Source organism: Spinacia oleracea, chromosome 4 (genome assembly GCF_020520425.1).
Source record: "Spinacia oleracea cultivar Varoflay chromosome 4, BTI_SOV_V1, whole genome shotgun sequence".
In the NCBI taxonomy this organism is placed as follows: Eukaryota; Viridiplantae; Streptophyta; class Magnoliopsida; order Caryophyllales; family Amaranthaceae; genus Spinacia; species Spinacia oleracea.
In genome coordinates this window covers 118,856,062-118,865,876 of record NC_079490.1, presented here as the reverse complement: position 1 = coordinate 118,865,876, position 9,815 = coordinate 118,856,062, and the positions used below count along the sequence as shown (strand labels likewise).

The 9,815-nt window shown below is 34.7% G+C and overlaps 1 long non-coding RNA gene across 6 annotated transcripts; it reads left to right on the top strand.

The window, feature by feature from the left end:
- The first annotated feature begins 391 nt into the window (after positions 1-391).
- Positions 392-5,671, top strand: LOC110785276 (uncharacterized). 6 transcript variants are annotated; one of them, XR_002532558.2, is made up of 7 exons: positions 395-561; positions 1,590-1,724; positions 2,382-2,567; positions 2,932-2,991; positions 3,114-3,281; positions 3,389-3,490; positions 5,424-5,671. It is a non-coding gene; the product is annotated as an uncharacterized lncRNA (long non-coding RNA). The 6 variants fall into 6 exon arrangements; XR_002532559.2 differs by having other exon boundaries at positions 2,890-2,991; XR_002532557.2 differs by having other exon boundaries at positions 2,382-2,599.
- The last annotated feature ends 4,144 nt before the right edge of the window (positions 5,672-9,815 follow it).

The window sequence follows — 9,815 nt, the reverse complement described above, 5'->3', positions numbered from 1 at the left end:
CAAAGCGTATGAAGATAATTGGAGTGATGGGCCTGAAGACTTGACAGGTCATTCTCGGTTTGGAGTCAGCTTGATCACCTCTTGATGCTTGCAAAATAGTGCAACTTTCATTTCCATGCTTTCTAGTGTAATCGGCTTTAAAGTATGAGTAGACTGCTTTTGAAGTTTGCTAAAGATTAACTGTAGACCTTTGTTATTAAATCATTGTATTGGCTACATAAATAGCCTGATGTTAATATGCAAACTTCATTGAATTTAAAATAATGATGACTGCTTTCATTCTTGATTCTTATGGTTTTTGTGGTTCCTTATTTCTTATGGTTTGTTGGTGATAAATTTATAAGTTGGCTTGATTCTTGTACATTGTTCTGACTTGCTAAAATCTCTATCAGGTATGAGTTTAAAACAAATCATGGAGAATGGATCACTTTAGTGAAACCAAAGTTTGGGGATAATATATCCGGACGTGTTCGTACAACAATCAAGTCAGTACCTCAGGATGTAAAATTTCTGTATAAAGTGAGGACCGAATTTCTTTCTGCATTACAGAACCTTCTAAAGGTATATTTATCTTTTTATTAAATTGTGTTGAACTTGACCCAAATGACTTATTTTCCAAGTCTATACGAGGATTAAAAATCTTGTTCCCTATTTGTTCCGTATAATAGAACTTCCACCGTTTCACGGTAGGTAACTTTAGCTGATCAGATGTAACTTTGTGCAGCTTATTTTCAATCTGGGGAGAATTTTTTTTAGGGGTATTTTAGAGGAAGTAGCAGTAGAGGAAGATTGAGGCTCATGCACTATCTTTACTTTAAACCAAATATTGGGATTTTCCTTGTCCTGTTTGAGGACATATCTTTGTGTGATAAAGAGGGCTCAGAAGTGTGGCTGCTTGATAGAAAGTGTGCTAAACCACCACATTGTCAGTTTCAACTTACAATGAGTACTCATTGTCTCTTTCAGGATTTCCCTCGTACTTGCTCATTGTAATTTCAAGACTACTTTCTTCAAGCTTTCATATTGCAGTAATTATGCTGCTTCATAAACAGGGTACTTCTAATATGAATTGTTCAAAATGGGGTTGGATGTATGGAGTGGAAAATTCAAGGCCGAGCCGCTTTATATGAATGATACGGAGTAATAAGTTTGTGTCCATTTTTAAGGAAGCCAATTTCAGTAAATACTTTTTGTCTGCAGTTTTTTATAAGCTTTCTGCATCTTCTGTCTGTGTTTTTGTTAGAGTTATAGGTTTTGAACCATATCTTGGTTGTTGACGAGTAAATTTTCATGTTGAATATGAGGCTAAATCTTTAGTTTTTATGACCTCAGATTACATGTTTCTTACTTTTGTTTTTTTAACTTCTTTAGGTTGGATTTTATTTTCTTTAGGCAGGGTGTGTTAACTTGTTTCTTGAAGTTTTTATTATTATTAATTAATTATTTTTTTGGCGTGTGTGTTGACATTTTTCCTGCTGAGGGACTCTTTAATATTTAGTAAATTCTTAATAATCTGGTTTTTGCAGATTTAGCCAGAGCTCTCTAACTGTGTCATCTATGTTATATCTTCTATCTATTTTTTTTCTCAGGAAGATGGAATTCTTGTTCTTCCAACAATAGTTGATCCTCCAATAAAACTTAACTAAATAAAATGTCAGGCTGCTGAGTTTTATGATCAAGCACTAGTGTTATCCTGCATATCAAGCATGTCTGGTTGCTGTCAGGTATTGAATAGTCAGTCTTATTTGGTAATGTTTTCTCCCTCTTTTCTACTTTCATGATTTTTTCCTTTAAAAATAAAATAGGGTTTGATTTAGCCTCTTTGGTTCAAGTGATTGAAATTGTATTCAGATAACGTTGACAATTTTTTGAATTGCAATTACCTGATTCGATCTTTGTGAGTTCTGCAAGGTATTTTTATTTAATTAATAATTTAATACCATTAATCTCAAGCCTTTTATGTATGAATTGAGTTAGTAGTTGAATCTTGTATTCCAGATTGAAACTCCTGTTATTTATTCAAATTGGAAGGAAAAAATGTTTTTGTTCTCTTGTGCGTTTGGGGTATAATCTTATCGTTATTTTATTTTGGATTGAAAGAGTCCAGTTTATGGTTTAGGAATAGAGTAAGTTTTTTAATAAACTAAAAGTTATGTTTTATTCTTTGTTGCTTCTAAGTATGCATATTATGGAATGCATTTAAGCAAACACAAAAAAGAACTTGAAGTGCTTTTATGTATTCTTACGTTAGGAGTATTAGCGTTTTTGTTCCTTAAATTGGCTTGGAGATTTATATAATTAGTGTCCACCTTCGTGTTTAAAGTTCTTTTAATGTAATTTCCTTTAAGAAACTTTTGTTTTTGAATCATGGCTTGCTGCAGACTTTACCTATCCATATGGACTTCGTTCTACAACACAAGAGGATTCAGATTCTTCCTCTGACAGAATGTCTCAGTTTGGAACTACAAGAGAGTACCATATGCAGACTGAGTTGTGGTATGATGACAAAGATGATGGACCATATATAACTCCTAGCTTTGGTGGGTTAGACCCTTTTACCTGCCCGGGTGAGGATAAGTTTTTCACGACTTCTGGGATGGTAACTAATATGCCAATAAATCTGTTTTCCTTTAATCGTTATCAGGAGATTCACCCGTATAAAGTACACCTGCAAAAGAATAGAATCTTAAGTGATTGCTAGTCCCTTATCTTAAATATTCTTGCTTGTAATGAGAAATTCTAAAAGAATTCAGTAAGGCAATAAAGATGCTAAGTTAAATTAAGAAAAAAAGAAGTACTTATTGTTAATTTAGCTACTGCTAGGTAAAACTGATAGCAATCATGCAATGTGCCAGGAAAGCAATTCATAATGTATTTTTTACATCACAGACGCACTCTTAACTTATGGTTGATTCTGTTATGGAACATCAGAGCATCGTAGAGGCGAAGAAAGTCAAACTTCCATAATGCCATTTAAAACTGCAACTTACGGTAAATATTAATTATATTTTTCTTTTTTAAAAAAACTGAGTACTCACTAAATATGCGGTTATGCTCTATAACCTGAAGTGGCGTAAAATTTCCCTTTTCCCCTCATGGCATGGATTTATCAGGTAAACTGCCTTTGAACACGTCATCCATGGATATTGTTATTGGTGTCTCCAAAGTACGCGACTTTCCTGCTGCTCCACTGCTTGCTGAAATGTTTAGAATTCTGAAGCCAAGAGGGAAGAATTCTGATTCATTTGATTGAACTTTCTGGTGATCTACCTTCCGAAAATGTAATATATTTTGGAATTGCTAAATTGATATGAATATTGATAGTTTATGACTTTGCGTATGTTTACCTATCCATTTAATCCTGATAGATACTTCTGGCAATCTGCAGATTCTGTCTTCTCTGCAGCGGCAGATACTTGTAGCGGGATTCTTGGAACCAGAAGCTGACTAGAAGCAACCTGATGCTTTTTCGGGAGTTCAGTCTATACAAGTTAGTGCCCTACCTTTGCTGTTAATTACATAGTTCCTTTATTAATCTTCAGTTCATTCCGAAAAATGCTTATTGGAGTTTCTCTGTGGGATCTTTCTGAATTTTCGTTCAAACAATTGAATTTTGATTCTTTATTTCGACAACTAAACTAAACTGATTATCAAATTGAGTATGCAAGTTAAGCTAAGTGTTCATTTAGGGACATTCAAGTTAGAAATGTCTGATGAGGCGGGCTTATAGGTTATATTTAGGCTAAAATGAGGCATTTGCGCTCCCAACTTTGAACTAAAGAACCTAAGGACTCATTTTAAACTTATTACATGATTAATATGCTTACTTTTAAGTTTCTAACACTTATTCTAGTCTACTTATACACATTTAAGGCTTGTTTGGTCGTTATACGACATATTTAGGCTAAAATGACATTTTCGCTCCCAACTATGAACTAAAGAACCTAAAGACTCATTTTAAACTTACTAAATGTTTTATATGCTTAGTTTTAACTTTCCAGGACTCATTCCAATCCATTTATGCACATTTAAGGCTCATTGTGTTGTTATAGGTCATATTTAGGCTAAAATGACATTTTCGCTCCCAACTTTGAACTTAAGAACCTAAGGACTCATTTTAAACTTATTATATGATTAATATGCTTAGATTTAAGTTTCTAAGACTTATTCTAATCTATTTATGCACATTTAATGCTTGTTTGATCGTTATAGGTCATATTTAAGCTAAAATGAGGCATTTTCGCTCCCAACTTTGAAATAAAGAACCTAAGGACTCATTTTAAACTTATTACATGTTTAATATGCATAATTTTAATTTTATAAGATTCGTTCCAATCTATTTGTGCACCTTTAAGAATCATTGGGTCGTTGTAGGTCATATTTAGGCTAAAATGAAATTTTCGCTCCCAACTATAAACTAAAGAACCCAAGGACTCATTTTAAACTTACTAAATGTTTTATACGCTTAGTTTTAACTTTCTAGGACTCCTTCCAATCCATTTATGCACATTTAAGGCTCATTGTGTCGTTATAGGTCATATTTAGGCTAAAATGACATTTTCGCTCCCAACTTTGAACTTAAGAACCTAAGGACTCATTTTAAACTTATTATATGATTAATATACTTAGTTTTGAGTTTCTAAGACTTATTCTAATCTATTTATGCACATTCAATGCTTGTTTGATCGTTGTAGGTCATATTTAGGCTAAAATGAGGCATTTTCGCTCCCAACTTTGAAATAAAGAACCTAATGACTCATTTTAAACTTATTACATGTTTAATTTGCATAGTTTTAACTTTCTAAGACTTGTTCCAATCTATTTATGCACCTTTAAGCTCATTGGGTTATAGGTCATATTTAGGCTAAAATGAATTTTTCGCTCCCAACTTTGAACTAAAGAACCTAATTACTCATTTTGAACCTTTTACATGATTAATTTTCTTAGTTTTAACTTTCTAAAACTTATTCCAATCTATTTATGCACATTTAAGGATTGATTGGTCATTATAGGACATATTTAGGCTAAAATGACATTTTCGCTCCCAACTATGAACTAAAGAACCCACACACTCATTTTAAAACCTTTTACATGATTAATATGTTGAGTTTTAACTTTCTAAGACTCATTCCAATCCATTTATGCACATTTAAGGCTCATTGGGTCGTTATAAGTCATATTTAGGCTAAAATGAGGCATTTTCGCTCCCAACTTTGAACTAAAGAACCTAATGACTCATTTTAAACTTATTACATGTTTATTATGCATAACCTAAGGCTAAATGAGGTAATTAATTAAATTTTCTTACTCTTGATTCATATTCTAGACTATTAGGACATTGTCATTAGTTGCTTGAATGTAAAAATGTGGCATTTAATATGCATTTAATCTAATGATTAATTGAAAATTTTGTTTTTGTAAAGGTCTATACTCCGAGGAATGTGTCTTATGCTAGTGAGGACTTGATGTGGTTCGTGAGCAAAGGGCTAAGTTTTTTACCAGCAAGTATTTATTGTTTGGCCTAAGCGTGCTTGATCAGTTGGTTTAGATGTTATAGAACAATCTTTTATATTAAAATGTATGCGTACGTTTAAATTGGAACACATATTTAAATGTAGTATGTGCATTTTGATTTTGGGATATATATACAAAACTCCAGTTATTTGTTCTACATGTTGCGATATTCTATTATTGTTATTGACAGGTTCCTATATTTGGTGCAAGGCACTCTAGGTATAGATAAATAAAACTAAAATTTTCCCGCCAAAAGGACGGCTCTGTTGCAGGGGGCATATACTTGTTCGCTGCAACAAGCATGTGAAAATAGGCAAAAATGAAGACTTGTTGCAGGGGACATATTGTTGTTTGCTGTAACAGGGTAGGTCTGTTACAGCGTACAAATTGTTGTTCGCTGCAACAAACCTACCCTGTTGCAGTGTACACCAATTTGTACGCTGCAACAGGTCCTGATTTTTGCCTAATTTTACACAGCATAGCACTTTTCGCAGCGAACAGTGTATGCTGCAACAAGTAAAGACTTGTTGCAGGCCCCCAGTTGCAGCATACGATGTACGCTGCAACAAGGGTCTAAAAGCCCGCTGCAACAAGGGTTTTTTCTACTAGTGGGTGTCGATAATTGGCCAAAAAAGCGTCTCTAAAACACGGAAATTGTAGTAGTGTCACCTAGAAATCGTAGTCAAGTCCTTAACTTACAAACCCCACATATTTGAACTTCTTATTTCCTACAAATAACGATTTTCATATATATGTAAATACAGATATACAATATATATAGTCTTAAAATTCTTATTACATACATCTTAAAGAACAAAAACCAAAGATAGGATTCAGAACCTTGCCACTATCATCTTCCCGAAAAGGGATCTTACAACAATCCATAACTCCTCAAACCATTTTCAGACAAAGTTATAGACAGAGTAACACAATAAGAGTAGTCTTGGCCAAAAAGGAAGACGACAAGGAGCAGCCAAAGAAGACAAAGCAATCGTTTCTTACGAGTGTCGCCAATGCTTTGGATTTAGCTTAAGCTAGGTTAGTAGAGGATTGTAACGCCCCGACCTCTAATTCAATTATTAGAGCATAATTAGCAGCGGAATTAACCTAATTCGGTCGGGGCATTACCTTCCGTAACTCCCTCTTGGAAATTACAAGGCAACTATCATAACATAAGCTATTAAAACCCAAATTAATATAATAATCCTTTATATTCCCAAAATAAAAGTACATAACTTACTAAAAGTCTTTAATTAAACTATTAAAACATTAAGCATAAACTAGGTGATTAATACTAAAGTGAAATTCCTCTCCACTACACGTCTCAATCGTTTCCCGCAGTACCTAAAACAGAAAACAAAACGGTGAGTCGAAGACTCAGTAACGACTACCCTAGCAACGTAAATTCATTTCAATTCATTTTATTTAATAACACAGGGAGAATAGAATAGGTAAAACATTTAATAAAACATCATAGTTAATTCATTCATCAACTTTGCAATTTAACATGCTAGTTATCGGCAAGCACGAGCCGTGAAGGAATTATCCACTGGGCCTGGGCCCATAAGAGCCTGGGCTCATCATCGTAACATGGGCCTGGGCCCTGAGCCTGGGCTCATAAACCATGGGAGCCTGGGCTCGTAATCCATGGGTGGACAGGTGTCCGTGGTGCATGCATGACCGATAGATAGGAAGATGGTAGTTTATATACCGCCAGACAAACTATGTCTTTCACTTTCTTTTATCATGTTTTATGTATTTTTACAAAGCCTTGGCTTGTATTTCAGTTGAAATAACATAACTCTTTTAACTCATAAAACATCATTTTGGTCCTGGGATCAATAAAATATCATTTTATTCATAGCATTGCATAAACATCATTTTATGAGAAAAATCAATCAAATCATATTATAGGAAACAATTCAATCAAATCATATTTCGTCCCACAATCCATAAAACACATCAAAACATTTAATTCATAAAAATTCAATCATAACGTCATAATTTCATAAATTATATTTATAAGGGGATTGCGGGTACTAGCAATAGCCATTACCTCAACCGTAGTTTTATACTTCCCGTCTGATGGATCGTTCTTCCTGAGCTCCAAGTCCGATTTCTTTCAGAAAATTAAATTATTGAATTAGTACTACAACGATAAATAATCTAACATTAGTATTTTATAAATAATAAATTTTATAACTAAAGAAATTTATGATTAACGAATTTTAATAAAAAGTATAATTTAAAAATTTAATGAAAGTATTATTATTAAACGAAATTTTAATCGAAATATATTAATATATTTCATAAATCGATTTACATAAAAATATTTCATAAATTCAGTTTTTGCTAAATAAAGCTAGTAATTTATTTTATTAAAATCGATAATTAAACCTTAAAAATAATATATTTTCTTAGTAACTAATTTCATCAAAACATGAATATTGGTAAATCTAAAATCTGAAAATTAAGATTGTCTTACCTAAAGCCCAAAGGTTTGGAGTTTTTGGGCCCAACTGAATATGGGTTGGATGAGAATAAAATCAAAGTTGTAAAACCAAAATTTGGTTTTTGGTTTCTGGGAAGGGAAACACGACATATGAAAGAGAGGAGGGAGGAGGGAGCTGGGTTCGGTCCTGGGTGGCGCTGCAGCACCGGAGCCGCGCCGGAGATGCGACGGGTGCGGGGGTGGTTCCGCGCTGGCGGAGAAACAACGAAGGGGCAAGAATAAGGGAGGGGTGCACGGCTAAGGGAAGCACGAAGGGAGGAAGGGAGTGTGGCTGGGTGACTCGACGCCGGCTTGGGTGGTAGCAGGTGACTGGGGTAGGGCGGCGCCGCAGGGTATCACCGGTGATGGCGATGGTGGTTAAGCGGCGGCGGATAACTAGGAATGGAGGGGGGGGGGGGTGTTGCCTGAACAGGGGAAAACAGGGGAAGGGGTGGTGAGTTGGGAGGTTTTGGGCGGCGGCACAATGGTTCGCCGGAGTATTTGGGGGCAGAGATTTAATAGAGGGGTGATGCGGTGGCTGGGAAGTGGTGTCGTGGTTGTGGTGGTGCAACACTGGGACGAAAAGAGGGAGGCAGGGGAGGGGAGTTGCGGAGCTGCGAGGAGAGGAGAGCACTAAGGGGGGTGGGTGCGACGGTGGTGGATGAGAAGTGGTAGTAGGGCGGTAGGTGAGGCATAGGTGGTGGTTAACGGTGGTGGCAGTGGTTGGTTTCAGTGGCTGATGGTGGTGGTTCGAACGAAACAGAAAAGCAGGGAGGGGGGTGGTGTTCAGTTTTGGTTAAACTGATTTTGGATAAAAGAAATGGAAAAGAAAATGGTTGTTTATAATGAAAAGTAGAGTGAAGAAGAAGAGTGAAGACCTTGGAGGCCAAGGCATGAACATGGACTAATTTCAAGGGAAAGGAAGAAAGGAAGGAAAAATGCTCCTTCTTGCTTTGTACGTGGAGAGCAAGGAGAAGAGGTGAAATGGAATCTTGCTCTTCAAGGGCATTTTCGTAATTTCACATTATTAGGCCAAAATTCAGAAAATTAATTTCTATTTTCAGCAATTGATTAAAAATAGAAAGGTTTAACTAAAATAATTCTTTATAAACTATCGTTAACGAAAAATTAAATTTAGTTTTCGAATAAAATAAGAATGTTCCGAAATTATTAAAAATCAGAAAATAATTAAAATTTAAAAAGGTCGTTAAGCTCGTAAATATGAAATGAAATTATAAATTGAAAAATAAATCGTGTAGCAATATTAAAAAAAAATTCAAGCGAAATAAAACTTCGTTGATTAAAATAAAGTTCGAATTTAGGATTTAAAACGATTTTAAGCTAAATAAAAATAATTAAGCATAATTAATCGAGTTTTAAAAATTCGGGTTATTACATTCTTACCCCTTAGAAAAAGTTTCGTCCTCGAAACTTGAAAATTAGATTTATAAAATGATTGTTGAGAATTGAAAACACTCGAATAAAAGTATAATGTTTTATTTTAAAACCAAGATCTCACAATTTCAATTCTGACAAGGTCTAGCTTTCATTTCGCCATCATCTTTTAGGACTCCGCTTCAACTCGAGACCTAGTTTCGAAGAGGAAAGAATACAAAATGGGGCAAAATTATATGTTGATCCTTAATCGTCATTAAGGTCAATTACATTCCGCCATCGTCTTTCGTATCTCCACTTTACTTAATTAAATAGGATCGGGGAGCAAAGAACATAAAAGGGAAAACTTGTTAGCATAGACTAGGTTCCCATATTACTTTGTGAGATCCTGTTTGAAAATAATTTTCTACCAAAA